The sequence below is a fragment of the Hyla sarda genome, chromosome 3, assembly GCF_029499605.1.
Source record: "Hyla sarda isolate aHylSar1 chromosome 3, aHylSar1.hap1, whole genome shotgun sequence".
Classification (NCBI taxonomy): Eukaryota; Metazoa; Chordata; class Amphibia; order Anura; family Hylidae; genus Hyla; species Hyla sarda.
Window position 1 is genome coordinate 72,359,179 of NC_079191.1, and position 18,251 is coordinate 72,377,429.

The 18,251-nt window shown below is 41.1% G+C and overlaps 1 protein-coding gene across 16 annotated transcripts in view; it reads left to right on the forward strand.

Annotated features, from left to right (window-relative positions):
• The window catches only part of KLHL29 (kelch like family member 29), a 917,635-nt gene that overhangs the window by 340,227 nt on the left and 559,157 nt on the right, over positions 1-18,251 (forward strand). Inside the window, exon 1 of one of the 16 annotated variants that reach the window (XM_056564319.1) lies at positions 5,926-5,947. The exons of 14 other annotated variants lie outside the window; for them this stretch is intronic. The gene's annotated coding sequence lies outside the window, so the exon portion shown is untranslated. Of the gene's footprint in view, positions 1-5,925; positions 5,948-6,390; positions 6,533-18,251 lie in introns of those variants that run through there. One more of the 16 variants, XM_056564317.1, reaches the window with a different exon arrangement.

The following is an 18,251-nucleotide window of genomic DNA, read 5'->3' on the forward strand; positions in this document are numbered from 1 at the left end:
AGGAGAAATGCTAGCGCAGGCTTCCAGTATCCGTAGTTTCAGGTGCTGCACATCTCGTATCTTCACAGCATAGACAATTGCCTTCACATGATCCCAAAGATAAAAGTCTAAGGGGGTCAGATCAGGAGACCTTGGGGGCCATTCAACTGGCCCACGACGACCAATCCACTTTCCAGGAAACTATTCATCTAGGAATGCTCGGACCTAACACCCATAATGTGGTGGTCACCATCTTGCTGGAAAAACTCAGGGAACGTGCCAGCTTCAGTGCATAAAGAGGGAAACCCATCATCATGTAGCAATTTCGCATAGCCAGTGGCCCCACTATCTTTGTACCCCATATACCACACCATACCATCAATTTTTGTGTTCCAACAGTCTTGGAGGGATCTATAGCGGTGGTTTTGTTTGTTAACTTCACCATTCACATAAAAGTTTGCCTCATCACTGAACAAATCTTCTGCGTAAATTGAGGGTCCTGTTCCAATTTTAGTTTTGCCCATTCTGCAGCACCTGAAACTACGGACACCGACTTCAAAATGGCCGTCATCCATCTTGAAAAGTTTCCCCCCTCACATATACTAATGTGCCACAAACATGAAGTTAATATCACCAACCATTCCCATTTTATTAAGGTGTATCCATGTAAATGGCCCACCCTGTATATATATATATATATATATATATATATATATATATATTAGAGATGAGCGAATTTACAGTAAATTCGATTCATCACAAACTTCTCGGCTCGGCAGTCGATAGCTTATCCTGCATAAATTAGTTCAGCTTTCAGGTGCTCCCGTGGGCTGGAAAAGGTGGATACAGTCCTAGGAGACTCTTTCCTAGGAATGTATCCACCTTTTCCAGCCCTCCGGAGCACCTGAAAGCTGAACTAATTTATGCAGGATAAGTCATCAACTGCCGAGCCGAGAAGTTCATGACGAATCGAATTTACTGTAAATTCGCTCATCTCTAATATACATATATATATATATATATATATATATATATATATATATATATATATATATATATATATATTGCTGTTATTTCATGTTATAAGATCAGTGTTTCACAACCAGTGTGCCCCCATCTGTTGCAAAACTACAACTCCCAGCATGGCCGGACAGCCGTTGGCTGTCCGGCCATGCTGGGAGTTGTAGTTTTGCAACAGCTGGAGGCACATTGCTTGGAAAATTAGATCCCATAAAATGGACAGAAAAATGCTCCTTCTAAAGTATGCCTTAAACAAAGAGCTGTATAAAATGCATTAGATAGTGGGTTCGGTATGGGGCCTCTATGAATAGCCCTATAATGGAAAGCCCTGGTTGTTCCCATATATAATCCAGCTTTTGGCCGTACCCCATGTGTTGCTGTAACATTGCCTCTTTGTGTAGTGCAGATTGCCGTTGCGCCTGGTTTACTATCATCTATGTAGGTCAGAGTCTTCTAATCAATTTATCAAAAATTTTCGCAGTATAGCGCTGTACAGAAATGGGATTCGGCTCTTCGCAGCAGGGTCACCTCTTTCTTCCTCGCTGACTCTTTTAAGTAAAGCAGTATGAAGTTGCATTTATCATAAGATTGTGCTCTTATAACTCTCCAGGACAAATTGCATAAAAATAGACGGGGAAAACAACAAGTATTGTCTACACGTCTCCGCTTTCATGTCCCATCACTTATCTATTTTGTTGCATCATATAATTTGTACGCCAAGTTTTTTTTTTCCTTTTTTTCCTTTTTTGCTGTTTGCAGTATAAAAAAAAATAAAGCTTTAATGTTTTGTAAAGCCCGGGGTGCGGTTTTTAGATGTATTTGAAAAAGTCTGCATTTTTCCCTTTTCCCTTTGTGTAATGTAACTATTAAAGGAATCATACATGGTAATACCGATGGCGTTGGACGTTATACTAAACTCTGTGATGTTCTAATGACTAACGCTCGCGGTGAGGAACGCTTTGAAATACTTCCTCTCCTGCCCTTAAAGGTAATATTTCACATAAACCAGATGTGCTGCCCAATCTATGGTGTATAAATCAATGTAAAAATGCCTTAAAGGGGTTGTCCAGTAAAACAAAACAAAAAACTTATTCTTTAACCCCTTAAGGACCCAACGTTTTTCAGTTTTTCCTTCTTACATTTTAAAAATCATAACCCTTTGAGTTTTGCACCTAAAAATTCATATGATTGCTTTTTTTTTGGCACCACCAATTCTACTTTGTAATGTCATCAGTCATTTTACCCAAAAATCTACGTTGAAATGGAAAAAAAATCATTGTGCAACAAAATTGAAGAAAAAAACGCCATTTTCTAAAGTTTGGCGCCTTCTGTTTCTACGCAGTACATTTTTCAGTATAAATGACACCTTCTCTTTATTCCGTAGGTCCATACAATTAAAATGATACCCTACTTATATAGGTTTGATTTTGTCTTTGTCATAACTACATGCACGAAAATGAATATGTTTAAAATTGTCATTTTCTGACCCCTATAACTTTTTTATTTTTCCACGACGGGGCAGTATGAGGGCTCATTTTTTGCGCCGTGATCTGAAGTTTTTATTGGTACCATTTTTGTTTTGATCGGACTTTTGGGTCGCTTTTTATTCATTTTTTTTTATGGTATAAAAAATGACCAAAAATACGCTATTTTGGTCTTTTTTAAATCAAATGGTGCCAGAAAGTTAAACATATTTGTAAATTACTTCTATTTAAAAATATTATCCTTCCAATACTTATCAGCTGCTGTATGCTACAGAGGAAGTTGTGTAGTTCCTTTCTGTCTGACCACAGTGCTCTCTGCTGACACCTCTGTCCTGTCAGGGACTGTCCAGAGCAGGAACAAATCCCCATAGTAAACCTCTCCTGCTCTGGACAGTTCCTGACATGAACAGAGTTGTCAGCAGAGAGGACTGTGGTCAGACAGAAAAGAAATTCAAAAAGAAAAGAACTTCCTCTGGAACATACCGCAGCTGATAAGTACTGGAAGGATTAAGATTTTAAAATAGAAGTCATTTACAAATCTGTATAACTTTTTGGCACCAGTTGAGTTTAAAAAAATAGTTTTTCACTGGAGAACCCCTTTGATCATAATATAGGGGATACGTGTCTGATCCCTTGGTGGAGGGAGCAGCGACCCTCCATGATCTCCAGAATGGGGCACGTGCTCCATTAATTTCTATGGGAGATCACGAGTACATTAACAGCATCAGGGTATCAGGTATGTTTGGCGCTGTGGAAATGGCATGTTTCCATTGTGGAGATCGTGGGTGGGTCCCAGCAGTCAGACCCCTGTGATCAGTTAATTATCCCCTATCCTGTTGATAGGAGATAAGTGTCTGATCGCAGGGGTCCCTTGTTTTTCACCAGATAACCCCTTTAAAGGATTGTTACAATCTTAGCAATTGCGAGGCTACACCATCACTTTACGATCATGGGGCTCTGACCTCTAAGACCCCTATCTATCATGAAAATGAAAGTGCTACACCCAACTGTGCATTAAACTGCAGCACCTACATTCACTTGGAACCTGTCGTTACTTTCATACTGCCTGAACCACAAGTTACTGGGGTGGTTCCTGAGCTTCTGCCCACCTGCTGGCATTGATCAATAGATCCAAACAGGAAGAGTTTTATCAACCAAGGCAGGTGGGGACTGTCCCATTGACAGAGCAACATGAAAGGGATGACTGGTTCCCTCTAAATGGGGCCACACTGCACTTTCCCTGCACAGCAGTTGGCTCGAAAAGGTTATGTCAACATTGCGGCCACTCCTTTTTAGAATCATTAAGGGTCCCAAAGGTCAAACCCTAAATTTAAAGGGTGGGGCATAGCCATAGAGGTAGCAGTCGCATCGGGGCCCTGGTGCCTAAGGAGTCCTCAAACCACATCTGCCCCATTAGAGACCAGTAATATAATTGGCATACAGGGCCCTGTTGCAGATTTTGCATCGGGGCCCAGAAGCTCCAAGCTACGCCTCTGGTTAAAGCGTACCGCTAATGGTGCTCCTGGTGGCAGGATATGGCCAAAAATGTCTTTCTGATCCAATAACTTGCTGGCAGACGTTCACAATCTGGAAACGGATGGTTGCCGTAAATCGGACTTGTATAATACTTCCATCAGCTTTATCTCCAAATCTGCCAGCATCATAACTAACAATTATTTAATCTAGCCTTATTGCAAAACAATTATTAAAACTATTGCAGTGTGGGAAAGAAATAGCAGGAATAATACGGCATATAGGGGGATATTTATCAAAACCTGTGTAGATGAAAAGTTGACCAGTTGCCCATAGCAACCAATCAGATCGCTTCTTTCATTTTTCACAGGCCTCTTTAAAAATGAAAGAAGCGATCTGATTGGTTGCTATGGGCAACTGGTATACGTACATACATTGGTTTTGATAAAACTCCTTCACAGCCACTAGCAGACTTCATTCCAGTAACGTGAACACGATGCTACAGGTACCCCGAAGTATAGGACAGCATACCTATTCCCTGGTATACTGGGGATGTGCAACTGAAACGCGATGAGAATGAGGCCTAAGAAAAAACGATACGATCCTAGCCTGATGTTCCCAGTGCATTGTCGGCAGATGCCGATGAGCTTCTTCTAAAAAAATATATATATCCTTTGATACTAGTTTATGTATCTTCTACAGAAGGATTGTGTGTGCAGACGGAGGATGGGAGATGTAATCCCTTCAAAGTTGATGTTTGTTTTATTCAACTTTACAGAAAAAATATCCCCCAGGGATGAGAATCTGTGTATATTCAGCAGCTGTTGAGAGATAAAAGTCTGTCTACCTGCCTGAACGCAATAATTCCTCCTTCGCCGGTATAAAAAGTGATGATCGGGATATGTCTTGTGATTTAGGGGTCGGAGATGACAGCGAGTTTATGTAGATGCAGCATGTAGGCATTATGTAGAGCAGTAAGGAACTTGTCATAACTTATTCATTTTCCGACTCGGGATTATTCAGGTTTCATCAGGTATAGCAGAGCTGAGTTTGTATAGCTGCAGCAAGAGGGAGTTTGTAAATGTAGCAGCAGCCGCGTGCGACAGTACGATTGTATAGTGATGGAACTGAGGTTGTAAGTGTAAGGGCCTATTCACACGGTGGAATTCCGCATGCGGAGTTTCCGCCTCAAATGAAAGCCCAATACACTTCTATGGGATTCTGCACTCCCATTGACACTTCTGAAATCTTGCTTGCGGAATTCCGCTAGCGGAATTCCGCAAGCGGAATTTCAAAAGTGTCAATGGGAGTACGGAATCCCATGGAAGTGTATTGGGCTTTCATTTGAGTAGTAAAGGCGAGTTTGTTATTGTAGTAGAAGCTAGCGAAGGTTGTCAGTGTATCAGTGGAGTAGCACAAATGAGTTTGTCACTCTACACAAGCTATAGAAATTGGTCTCGTCAGTAATGGTAGTAAAGAACCGAATGCGCTGAGATATATCATTGTTGCAGAGCTGAGTTTGTCATCATAGCAGTAGCAGAGAAGAGTTTGTAAATATAACAGTAGCGGCCCAGCAGACCCGGAGTTGAGTTTATCAATGTAATGGTTGCAGGGCTGAGTTTGTTAGCGTTGTATTGAAGGTGGAGAAGCCAATGTAAGTGTATAAAGATGAGATTGTCAATGCCATCAATGGAAGAGCTTGTCATTACAGAAGATTAGCAGTAGGGATTTATCAATATAGGAATGACAGAAATGAGTTTGCCAATAAACAAATGGCAAAGCAGAGCTGGGTATTGAATGCAATGTATTGCCTGGATTTATTTTAACTGAATAGAGACAGATGCTTTTTAAACAGCATTTAGTGATATACCTTACAGCAGGACACATGGACCACAAAGAACAATAGTCAGGACCTGTTCCATTCAGATGAATCCTAGACACTATGAATTCATATGAATTTTAGGCGCAATCCACCAAGGCAGAGTAGAGGAGTAGGTAATATTAAAGTTTTACTAAAGGACAACTGCAGCTTTCTAACACTTATCCCCTATCCACAGGATCGTGGGGGGGGGGGGGGGGTCTGACCGCTGGGACTCCCATGATCTCCTGAGTAGTGTCGACCTAGAGAGGTCGAAGGTACATCCCCTCCACGCCCCCTCCCCATACAGTTCTTTGAGAGAGGGGGAAGACACGAGCACTACCTCCCCGCCTCTCCCATAGTGCTACATAGAGGAGGCATATAGGCTGAAACGTCAAGCTGCGACCGGCATGGACCCATGCAGAGCCATGGACCCATGCACTTATCCCCTATCCTGCGGAGAGGGGATAAGTTGTTTTCGGCCACAGATGGCCTTTAAGCCAGTCATAACGCATTTCTTCAGATGAAAATGGCTTGAAACGTGTTCCTACACCCCGAAGTGCCTTGGTGGATTGCGCTGAAAACCATTTTTTTCCTTCCTCATCATTCCTGCATGCTGATCGGTCAGAGCCTTTCCTGAGCCGATACCGGAAGGAGACACCACCTCCATATTAATTCATGCACTGTTGTAGTTGTGTTTGATGCACAACCGAACCAGGTGAGCAAATTTAGATTTCACCCATGTTTTTTTTATCTGCACATATTGCCTATTGATAGAACGTTACTTGCCCTATGAGGACCTCTGCCTTAATTTTTCTAGATTTTATTATCTAACTGCTGGTGTCACCTTTCACTGTACTCATGAGAAGAAAGGCATTACTGGGAAACCATCTGTACAGAACAGGAAGTCTCAGCTTAGTTTTAAGCCTAGAGTCTAGAATGGAAACTGCAAGATTTCATTATAAAATAATAGAATGGAAAATTAAAAGAAAACAATCACCTAAAAGTATTGAAAAATATGGTTAAAAAGTACCTGTCACCAAATGACCTTTTCTAAACTAACTCAAGCTATGTTCCCTGACTACTCCTAACACTCCTCCTGCCAAAAAAAATAAATATCAGAGCTTTAAAAAGCTCTGTATCTTACCTTTATTCTTGCTCACATGTGCAATCTCCCACAGGAGGCGTTTCCCAGCAGGAATAACATCACTGAAGCCTGCTGGGGGACCACTTCCGCCCTCACATCTTTGCAATGCTGTGATGAATAGAACTCCTCAAGCTCTTTGCATGTTTCAGTGAGGCTCTATGCATGTTTCAGTGAGGCTCTATGCATATTTCAGTGAGGCTCTATGCATATTTCAGTGAGGCTCTGTGCATGTTTCAATGAGGCTCTATGCATCTTTCAGTGAGGCTCTATGCAGCTTCCAGTGAGGCTTTATGCAGCTTTCAGTGAGGCTCTATGCATGTTTCAGTGAGGCTCTGTGCATGTTTCAGTGAGGCTCTTTGCAGCTTTCAGTGAGGCTTTATGCATGTTTCAGTAAGGCTCTGTGCAGCTGTCAATTAAGCTCAGTGCAGAGAAGCACTTCCTGTGTTTGGTCTCCTGCCAGGCCCGGAGGAGACCAAACCTACTGTATTAATTGTGGCAGGGAATAGAACAGAGCCACCTAGTGGCTGCTGGTAAATACAGCCCTGTATATGAATTTAATAAACTACCAGTATCAAAGCTGAAGTGATCAATGTGGACTTTGGGAGCTGTGCTGATTAGTGCCGTTAAATTGCACAATAGGTTTTTTTTCGAAACCGTGCATTAAAAAACATTATTTCAGAAACCAAAGTGGCACAAAGGTCTGTTTTTGCAGCACAAATCAACACAAATGCAGCCCAAACAAATGGTGTACTTGTTCTTAAAATTTAAGAACTTGGGATGAAAAGGGGACAGGGTTTCTAACATGCAATATCTCCAAAACCAAAGTGGTACAAACGTCCATTTTTGTGGCACAAATGAAGCACAGAAAATTATTTTTTAAATTTAAGAATATGAGGTGAAAAGTTGACTGAGTTGCATAAAAAGTTTGGAACAAACTGTAGACTTTAAACTGAATTTGTAAGCAGACTCTAAATAATCTTGTTTTTCACCCTTTATCCTAATCTAGGATGTTGAAGCTAGACTTCTGCTGCAAAGGAGATACCAGGTTACATGGTGGCTATCCTGGCTGGCCAAAACACCCAGTTGCCAAGTGATGGGAATACAGTTAAGAGGGGCAATTAGATGCTGTAGGTTGTAGTAGTGCAGCAAAACAGCACTGAGTAGCAGAACTGAGTTGGTGTTATAGCAGAGCTGAAAAGCTCAGATGCATCCAGGTGGTGCAGGCTTGATGAGAGAGGTTTGGTCGACAGTCCAACTCATTCACTGGAAGAGCAGCAGGGTACAACAGGATCAGGCAGAGGGAGAGACAGAAAACAGGCTTAGGTCAGGAACACAGGACACAGCAGATCAGAAGATCAGTTGCACATTTGATTGCTATCAGAGAAATTGGTTATTTCCCTACGAGAAACAACTTCATCTTTATCATACAGTATGTGGACCTTCAGGGAGAGAAGGATTGGCTGCAACCAGTGATGCCTGGCAGCAGCTTACACCTTCCCCTTTCACACCTAAACATTCAAGTGTATGGAAGCTTTGGGAATGATAGCTGTCATTTGTTCAGTCAACAGCTATTGAAGGTGTACGACCACCTTTGTACACCGCTAAAGCTGGTCATACATAACAACATAGTTTGGCCAACAAGTATCTATCAGGTATGCTGATTCCTCTAAACACATGCACACTCCACCATGCATGCAAGGATGTATTCTGAATTTTTGATTTTCAGCCAGTGGCTCTCCGGGCATCTTGGGAGTTGTAGGTTTGCAACCGCTTGAGGTCCACAGTTTAAAGGGGTACTCCGGTGCTTAGACATCTTATCCCCTATTCAAAGGATAGGGGATAAGATGTCTGATCGCGGGAGTCCCACCGCTGGGGACCCCCGTGATCTTGCACGCGGCACCCCGTTTGTAATCAGTCCCCGGAGCGTGTTTGCTCCGGGACTGATTACCGGTGACTACAGGGCGGGTGGCGTGTGACGTCACGCCCCCGTGTGATGTCATGCTCCGCCCCTCAATGCAATCCTATCAGCTATCACACCCCCTCCCGTAGGCTTGCATTGAGGGGCGGAGCGTGACATCACACGGGGGCGTGACGTCACACTCCGCCCGCCCTGTAATTGCCGGTAATCAGTCACGGAGCGAACACACTCCGGGGACTCAATACAAACGGGGAGTCCCTAGCGGCGGGACTCCCGCGATCAGGCATCTTATCCCCTATCGTTTGGATAGGGGATAAGATGTCTAAGCACCGGAGTACCACTTTAAAGACTACAGTATTAGATGGTCAACTGATCCTGCCAAAATCAGTGGGTTTGCTGACATAGGTGTAACATGTATGGACAGTTTTAGTCATGGTTCTCATGGTGCATATGAAAAACTGAGGTACAGCCCCAAAGGATCCATGGGTTGACTTGCTTGTCAGTGTTGATTTCCACTTGACTTAATTTTATTGATACTTTCCAATAAAGTCAAGGGTTGCTTGGTGGACCTCTATCTTTAACATCTCGGCTGCATATAGTCCACAAACCGATATCCCATCCTGAAGACTACAACATCTGCACTGTACAAGCGCACTTTTCTCTCAAAGCTTCCCTGCCAAACCCTTCTTGCTCTTGGCCAAGTGCTACGCGATGGCTTTGTCAGTGCCGCCATATGGCACCAGAGGTAGGGGAATCACTCATATCACTAAGTGCTCTCCTCCTGATTAATGACAACATTTTGTTTTGGAGAATAGTTCTTGAAAGACTGACTGTAATGTGAAATCCAATAAGTTTATATCGGTTAGTGACAGGGTACAAATTGGAAAAGTCCTTGAATATAGTGGAATTCGACTTGCCGCAGGCACCCGCTACTGAAATGTTATCATGGTGACATTCTGTAAAAATGGAAGCCAGATTTTTTTCTTCCTTTTTTTTTTCCGTCCTGTCTCAGGGGCAGAAATTAAAGCAAATGAGCTCTGAAAACAAGTATCCAAATATATATCTTGCTGTCATGTGGCGCGGGTGTCCATAGCCTTCTATCAGTGTGCAGCCAGGCTTCCTCAGCCTTCTCCCTCCACCAGCTTTACCCTTAATGACATTCCTTAAGGGGTCTGTGCTGTGAAATGTCATCGACTACTAGCTTATTTCTGTATGGATTTGCGGTGCTTGGAGATATTATAGAAGGTCTATTAGATGAAATTGAGGTGAAACTGTAATACTGTGGTCAGCGGGCCAATAAAAATCATTTTTTATATTTCTAAACCATTACATAATTTATATGGATGTGTAGGAGCTGGAACTGTGAGTAAAGCGGGGAATAAAATGCTTACACAAACAGCATGTGAAATGCGTGGATATCAAAGGAGTCCAGTGCTATGGAAAACATTTATTGTTTAAAGGGGTACCCCAGTGGAAAACATTTTTAAATCAACTGGTGCCAGAAAGATAAACAGATTTGTAAATTACTTCTATGTAAAAAAAAAATGTAATCCCTCCAGTGCTTAGAAGCTGTTGTATACTACAGAGTAAGTTATTTTCTTTTTTGAAATTATTTTCTGTCTGACCACAGTGCTCTCTGCTGCCACCTCTGTCCATGTCAGGACCTGTCCAGTGCAGGAGAGGTTTGCAATGGGGATTTGCTCCTACTCTAGACAGTTCCTGACATGGACAGAGGTGTCAGCAGAGAGCACTGTGGTCAGTCAGAAAAGAAATTCAAAAAGAAAATAAAGTCTTCTGTCGTATACAGCAGCTGATAAATGCTGGAAGGATTAAGAATTTAAAGGGGTACTCCGCTGGAAAACATTTTTTTTTTTTTTTTATCAACTGGTGCCAGAAAGTTAAACAAAATAGTTAATTACTTCTATTAAAAATCTTAACCCTTCCAGTACTTATCAGAGGAAATTCTTTTCTTTTTGAATTTCCTTTCTGCCTGACCACAATGCTCTCTGCTGACACCTCTGTCAATTTTAGGAACTGTCCAGAGCAGGAACAAATCCCCAAAGCAAACTTCTCCTGCTCCAGACAGGAGAGCAGATTGAAGGGGCAGCAGTTCTCTCTGGAACCCTGCAACTCTTTTGTTCCAGTACCAGACCTTTATTTTCAGGGTTAGGACACCGGTAACCATGAGTGACCCATTTAGGTGGCTCTGTTCTGTTCCCTGCCTGGCAGGAGACCAAACTCAGGAAGTGCTTCTGGCTGCACTGAACTTGATTGACAACACAGAGCCTCACTGAAAGCTGCAACGAGCCTTATTGAAAGCTACAAAGAGCCTCACTGAAACATGCATAGAGCCTGGGGTCTTCTATTCATCACAGCACTGCAACTTTGAGTGGGTTGAAGTGGTCCCCCAGCTGGCTTCAGTGATGTCATGCCTCCTGGGAAACACACGCTTTCTCCTGCTGGGAGATTACACTATGTGAGCAAGAATAAAGGGATTAAACATACATACCTTTTTAAAGCTCTGAATTTTTTTAAGGGTTGGATGTGTTTTAGGAGTAGTTAGGAAAGAAAAGTTTTTTTGGTGACAGGTACTTTTTAACCAATCTTTTTTGATGTAGGTTGGTTTCTTTTTGGAACATACATACCAAGTGTGTACATACTTGAGACATGGTCAAACTGGGTATTCATTGAGTGGAGCGCTGTATCCAACAGTATCCCATAGTACCTAGGAGCGACACATTAAATAGGTGTTTTAAGAATATTCTTTTTATCTTTATCCTTAGGATTGTCCCTCCATGGGGCAGGTTTTTTTTTTTTTTTTTTTGGTGTTTATGGATTTTATGATCTATTGATCTTTTTTTTTACCTGAAATAGTAAAAGTTAAGTTTTAACAACTGCTCTGGTTTTGCTTAGCGGGCCAATAAATATAATTTTTTATATTTCTAAACCATTAAATCATTTATATGGATGTGTAGGAGCGTAAGTAAAGCGGGGAATAAAATACTTACACAAACAGCATGTGAAATGCGTGGATATCAAAGGAGTCCAAAGCTATGGAAAACATTTATTGTTTAAGTTTTGGCAATTGGCAAATGTATTTATTATTTACAAATGTATTCTCTAAACAAGAGCTTTAACAATTGTTAACAGTAAAGAAACCCTCAAAGTAATAGAAGGGAAATTAAAACAATAGTCACGAAAGTTTTGAGCCCCATGTTGAGCAGATTAAAGGTCTATTCACACGTACAGTATTCTGAGCAGATTTCATGCGCAGGATTTGAAGCTGTGTTCAGTCATTTAGTTTACATTGAAATCTGCAGCAGAAAATCCTGTGCATCAAATCTGTGCATCAAATCTGCGGAGAATACTGTACGTGTGAATAGACCATAAAGGGGCAACTGTTCTCTCTGGAGCCAACACTTTTATTGCAGCCCTAGGTATCTGTATGCATGTGGCTGTGCCTGGTACTGAAACATGGTTTTTTACAGTACATTTTTTTTCTATTTTCTGATATTTTTTTTATTTTATTTCAGTTTTAGTATGTTATCATGGAGACAACCATCATGGCTGAGCTTTCTGTACAGCATTTAGAGATATGCTTCACAGCATCCATGACTGTATGCATATATATAAATATATATATATATATATATATATATATCTCTAAAAAAAAATATATATATATATATATGTTTTTTTATTTTTTTATTTATTACATATATTATTTTAAGATAAACATAGTATAATAATAATAAAAATGACAGTTCAAAAGCATTCATATAGTAATTCCTGAACATTAAAGGGTTAAAGGGGTACTCCACTGCTCAGCGTTTGGAATAAACTGTTCCGAACACTGGAGCCCACCGTCATGCCCCTCCCATAGACTTACATTGAGGGAGGGGGGGGAGTGATGTCATGAGGGGGCGGGGCTATGATGTCACGAACTCCCGGCGCCGGCTCCAGCGTTCGGAACAGTTTGTTCCAAACACTGAGCAGCGGAGTACTACCCCTTTAAATAAAAATAGTATTTCAAGCGTCTTTTGATATTTTTTTATGCTGATATTTTCTTCTTCTCTGTATTACAACATCCTATTTTATTTATGAAAAAAGAGAATGAGTACATTGAAGCACTGGTGCAAACAGATGGGCGCGCTGAGTAGTAAATAACATAGATCCTAGACAGTGCTTTCAGATTAATACTTCTAGGGAGAGAGTTATTAAAACCTGTGCAGAGGAAAAGTTGCCCAGTTGCCCATAGCAACCAATCAGATTGCTCCTTTCATTTTGCAGAGGCCTTGTTAAAAAATGAAAGAAGTGATCTGATTGGTTGCTATGGGCAACTTCTCCTCTGGACAGATTTTGAGAAATCCCCCCCCCCCCCCAATGTGTTTCATTTCTAGGATCAAGCTGAAATCATATGGTGCTTGAATCTTCCCAAACTTTTAGCTAAGGCTGCATTCACATCACTTTTGGGACATATGGCAGGCGAATCCGTGTCTTACCCCATTCAGTACATTGAACACGACGAGTCAGCTAGTGACTGCGGTCGGGTAGTTTTGTTGCAGGACTGAAAACTGTGGTCTTCTGTTGTTTCAGGCCAGCAGTAAAAAGAGATACCGTCCAATAATGACCCGGCCAGAGTCACTTGCTGACTCGGGCTCAATAAAATGAATGGAGTATGGCTCGGGTCCAGCGGGGATACAGCAACTGGTTTTCAAATTCTCCTACCAGATTTGGCTGCCCTATGCCCCAAACGTGGTGTGCATGCAGCCTAACACTACAAAGGGGCAAAGCGCTGACTGTTGCAATGATAGCAGTCACCCCTAGCCATGGTGCACAAAAGCAGACACGATTATTATAGCTGACACGATAGGTGGGGATATAGACCTTGTAACAGATTTTGTGTGGGGGCCCCGAAGTTTTAAGTTATGTCTCTCCTCTTATATATGGCCATAGTTGGGACCTTAAAAGAGAACCCCAGCCAAATGAATTTACCTTTATATTGTTAAAATGTTAAAGTTACATAAATGCTAATGTTATATAACTCTACAATTTAATCTTTGCGGAGCACATACCCTGTTTCTCTCAGCTTTTCCTCCAGACAGTTCAGTAGTTCTTAGCACACATATGTAGACCACACCTCACACTACCTTCTCCTCAGCTCAGAAAGACCAAGCTTCAGTGTGCGGTGTGGGATTGTCCCTGATTGGCTAAGGCGCACTCACCTCCCTCATCTATATTCACTGCTCAGTGACCTGCTAAGCTCTCTCAAGCTCTCAACGAGCGCAGGGGCTGATGGTTTATGCATTTTATATTTGCATCTCTCGGCTGAATTTTCAAAGGCTGTTTATGGGGGCCTGATTTTGAAACTAATCAGCTGGGATTCCTTTTGGAATCACAGTGAGCATATAAATATATATATATACATACATATATATATATATATATATATATATATATATATATATATGCAACTGCACCACTCCATGTCCCCATACATTCTATCACCCAATCGAATTATACCTTTAGAGTGTCACACTAAAGTGGCCCACACAAAAAAAAAACTACTATAGCCTGTCACGTATCCAAAGGTAGTGGCCCCCAACCTAGTCAGTAGGGCCCCCTGACATTCCTTTTTTTTTTTTTTTTTTTAAGCTACTTCTCTGGAATAAAACTGAAAAATACAATATATATATATATATATATATATATATATATATATATATATTGAATGTATATAATATATATGTGTGTGTATATATATATATATATATATAAGTGTTTCCCAACCGCTGTGCCTCGGCCCGTTGCAAAACCACAACTCCCAGCATGCCCGAACAGCCAATGGCTGTCTGTGCATGCTGCGAGTTGCAATTTTACAACAGCTGGAGGCACAAAGGTTTCAGGAAACACTGATTACAGAGTTAGGGGAGAGTACAGCACTGTATGGGGGCACCATATGATGACTCTTTAATCCATAACCATAGTGCAGTCCATGCTGTTTCACATGCCAGTTTAGTAACAAATAATATATAGGAATAAGCTGCATCACATTGTAGACCTCTGCGGCAGCTACATTAAAGATGCATTGGATCCCATCCATGAATCAGCATCCGGGGGTCCATTACCAAAAGTAGCCCGTAGCCCCCTAATGAATGGCATAATTCTATAAGATGTAAGTGCAGTGCCTGCATTTCCTTCATTGTCCATTTATTTACCCCGACTAAGCGTCTCATGGATATAGTGGCTGGATATATAGTAAATGAATACCCGGGAGACCATATTGCTCTCAGTTTCTTTTTGAATGCATTTTTGGCATTGCTGCAGCAGGTATGCCCATATGCGTCACCATTAGGGGTCATCTTCTTCTCCTATTTATTATGTTTGTAATTAAAATGGTGAACGTGACAATAAATGAAGCCACGTCAGGATGAGCAGTGCCGAGCGGGTGATGTACAGTGTAGCTGACTGCTCGCCGCTGTGATTCCGGCATGATTTACAGCGGAGTGTTATATTGCACTCAGCATCTGCTTAGTGAGTCCAATAATGTCGCCTTAATTGATACAGATACTTACATATGTTTAACAGGCACTTTCTGCCGTGCTCCACATGTTGCAGAGTTACTGTAGCCTTCGAGCTGAATAGAGAGCGATAAGCGGGATACGCCGTATCAATAATCCCCCTACATGTGCGAACTGCAGATTTACTGGCCTATGAATACAAGGCCCTGTTCACATTTATCAGAGAGTCCCAATGGGGCACACAGATCTGTTGGTTGGAGCTGAGGCCAATGCGGAGCTAAGCTCCTTAGGAGATGGTGGCACTGGAGATGATACTCTGGGTAGGGCACATTGTCAAGTGCTAGAAGTATGTAGGCCCAGAGTGTAATGAAAGAAGGAACGGGATCATGGAGAGGATTGACTGGAAAATATTGTGAGTGTAAGGGAAAGAACAGACAGAAGGTGGATGAAAAATAGGAAGGGAAGAAAGGAAAGAAGGGAGGGAATGGGAAATAGATAGATAGATAGATATAATATAATAGATACATACACAGAAGTTATGAGATAGTTAAAGGGGTATTCCAGGAATCAAAAAACTGGCCTTTTTTTCTTTCACTGACCTCTTGCTGTTTGTCTCCAGGTTGGGTGTGGTTCTGCAGCTTAGTTCTATTAAAGTCAATGGGGACAAGTTGTAATACCACACCCAAAGTGGAGACAAGGAGGGCGCCATCTTTAAAAGAAAAAATCCTGTTTTATGATTCCTGTAATACCCCTTTAAGTAGATAGATATACAGTAGATAAATAGATTGATTGATAGTCCCAAACAAAGAGAAAGATAGAAGAAAGAAAGAAGGAAGGAAGAAAGAAAGGAAAAAAACTATAGAAAAAATTTAGATGGACAGACAGATAGATAGACAAATAGAATATGATAGATACATATATAGGTAGGAGATATATATGGTATAGATAGATAGTCCTAAACAAAAAGAAATATAGATAGACAAAAGAAAGAAACAAAGGTAGGTAGGTAGATAGATAGAGATGAGATAGATAGATATGAGATAGATATATAGATATGAGAAAGATAGAGAGAGAGATAGATATGAGATAGATAGATATGAGAAAGAGAGATAATTAGATAGCAACAGGAGAATACAGCAGCACACTGCTAGCACAAAGATATAGATAAAACATGAGTATATAGATGAAACATGAGTATATAGATAAAACATGAAAAGCTATACAGCTGTAGTGCAACAAATGAAAATATGAAATTATGAAACAGTGAGGTACTTAGCTTGCAAATTTGGCGGGCAAATAGCTTGGACCGTCCCACCACGGTAAGGTGACCTCATTCTGGGACGGACCCTACACTATGAATATGCCTCTGTGTGAACAGTTCAGCAGGCATTGCAGAATCTGAAACATCCAAGGCACCTAATATACACCTGAAAGAGGTGGGTGGGGTGCAAGAGCCAACATGGATTTAGCCACTCCCCCGTATGTGTAATACAATCAAAGAATAAGTTGGCCAGCACTATTGATTCCAAACTATTATATGGACCTGGCGTACAGGTGCAGGCTGCTGGGCTAAATATACAGCAACAGGAGAATACAGCAGCACACTGGTGGTGGGACAGTCCAAGCTATTTGGCCGCCAAATTTGCAAGCTAAGTACCTCACTGTTTCATAATTTCATAATTTAATATTTTCATTTGTTGCACTACAGCTGTATAGCTTTTCATGTTTTATCTATATATTCATGTTTCATCTATATACTCATGTTTCATCTATATCTTTGTGCTAGCAGTGTGCTGCTGTATTCTCCTGTTGCTGTATATTTAGCCCAGCAGCCTGCACCTGTAAGCCAGGTCCATATAATAGTTTGGAATCAATAGTGCTGGCCAACTTATTCTTTGGTTAGATAGATAGATAGATAGATATGAGATAGATAGATAGATATGAGATAGATAGATGATAAAGACAGAAATGGATAGATAGCTATGAAGTAGATATACTGTAAATGAGATACATAGAAAGAGATAGTTAGAATGAAAGGAAGGAAGAAAGAAATAAAGAAAGGAAGAAATGTGTCATATATTAGATGAATGTGTTTGGGATGAATAGGTAGAAACATTGAAAATGAATGAAGGAAAGAAAATGAAGGAAAGGGGAAAGATCAAAGGAAATGATAGATGGAAGAAGAAAGGCAGGACCATGACGTCCGGTTCACAGAAAAGTCCAATCTAAAATGGGACTGTTAGAATTCATGGCTGGAGAACCAGAGGATGAAGACTGCGGCTATAAACTATTCAGTGAAGTCTGTACAGAATGTACGAATCAGGAGCGTGTTGAACCCTTCATCCTGTTTAGCACATACAACGTAACAGTATCTGTGAGAACTCTCTGCAGCCGTCCTATATTTTGCAGGTGGCTTTTATATAAGGATGAATGGCTATTGATACGAAAGGTTCATGTGCGTGGGACATATCCTCACAAGCCATCGATCTTCAGTACATAGCTGTGATATGACACTGGCAATTATGCCAATAAGTATCTTATATCCTTTAAAGTCCCTTAATAATATAAAATAAAATACCGCCAGATTGATTAAAGTAAAAACATCAGTCCATTCAACAGAAGAATATGCCGGTGTGATGTGCTGACAATAAGGAGATCACAGCTACCAGGGCTTCACACTGCGCCGTACAAGGCTGACAATCATTGTCAATACCGGCTATTATGGTGATCAGGGGGAAGGCTGCCGAATGAAATTCTAATTGTTGACGTCTCTCATGGTGTTAATCCTCTGAATCGTCGCTTTATGAATAGCTCTAGAGTGTTTTCATAATTGATGGTTTTTAGTGTTTTT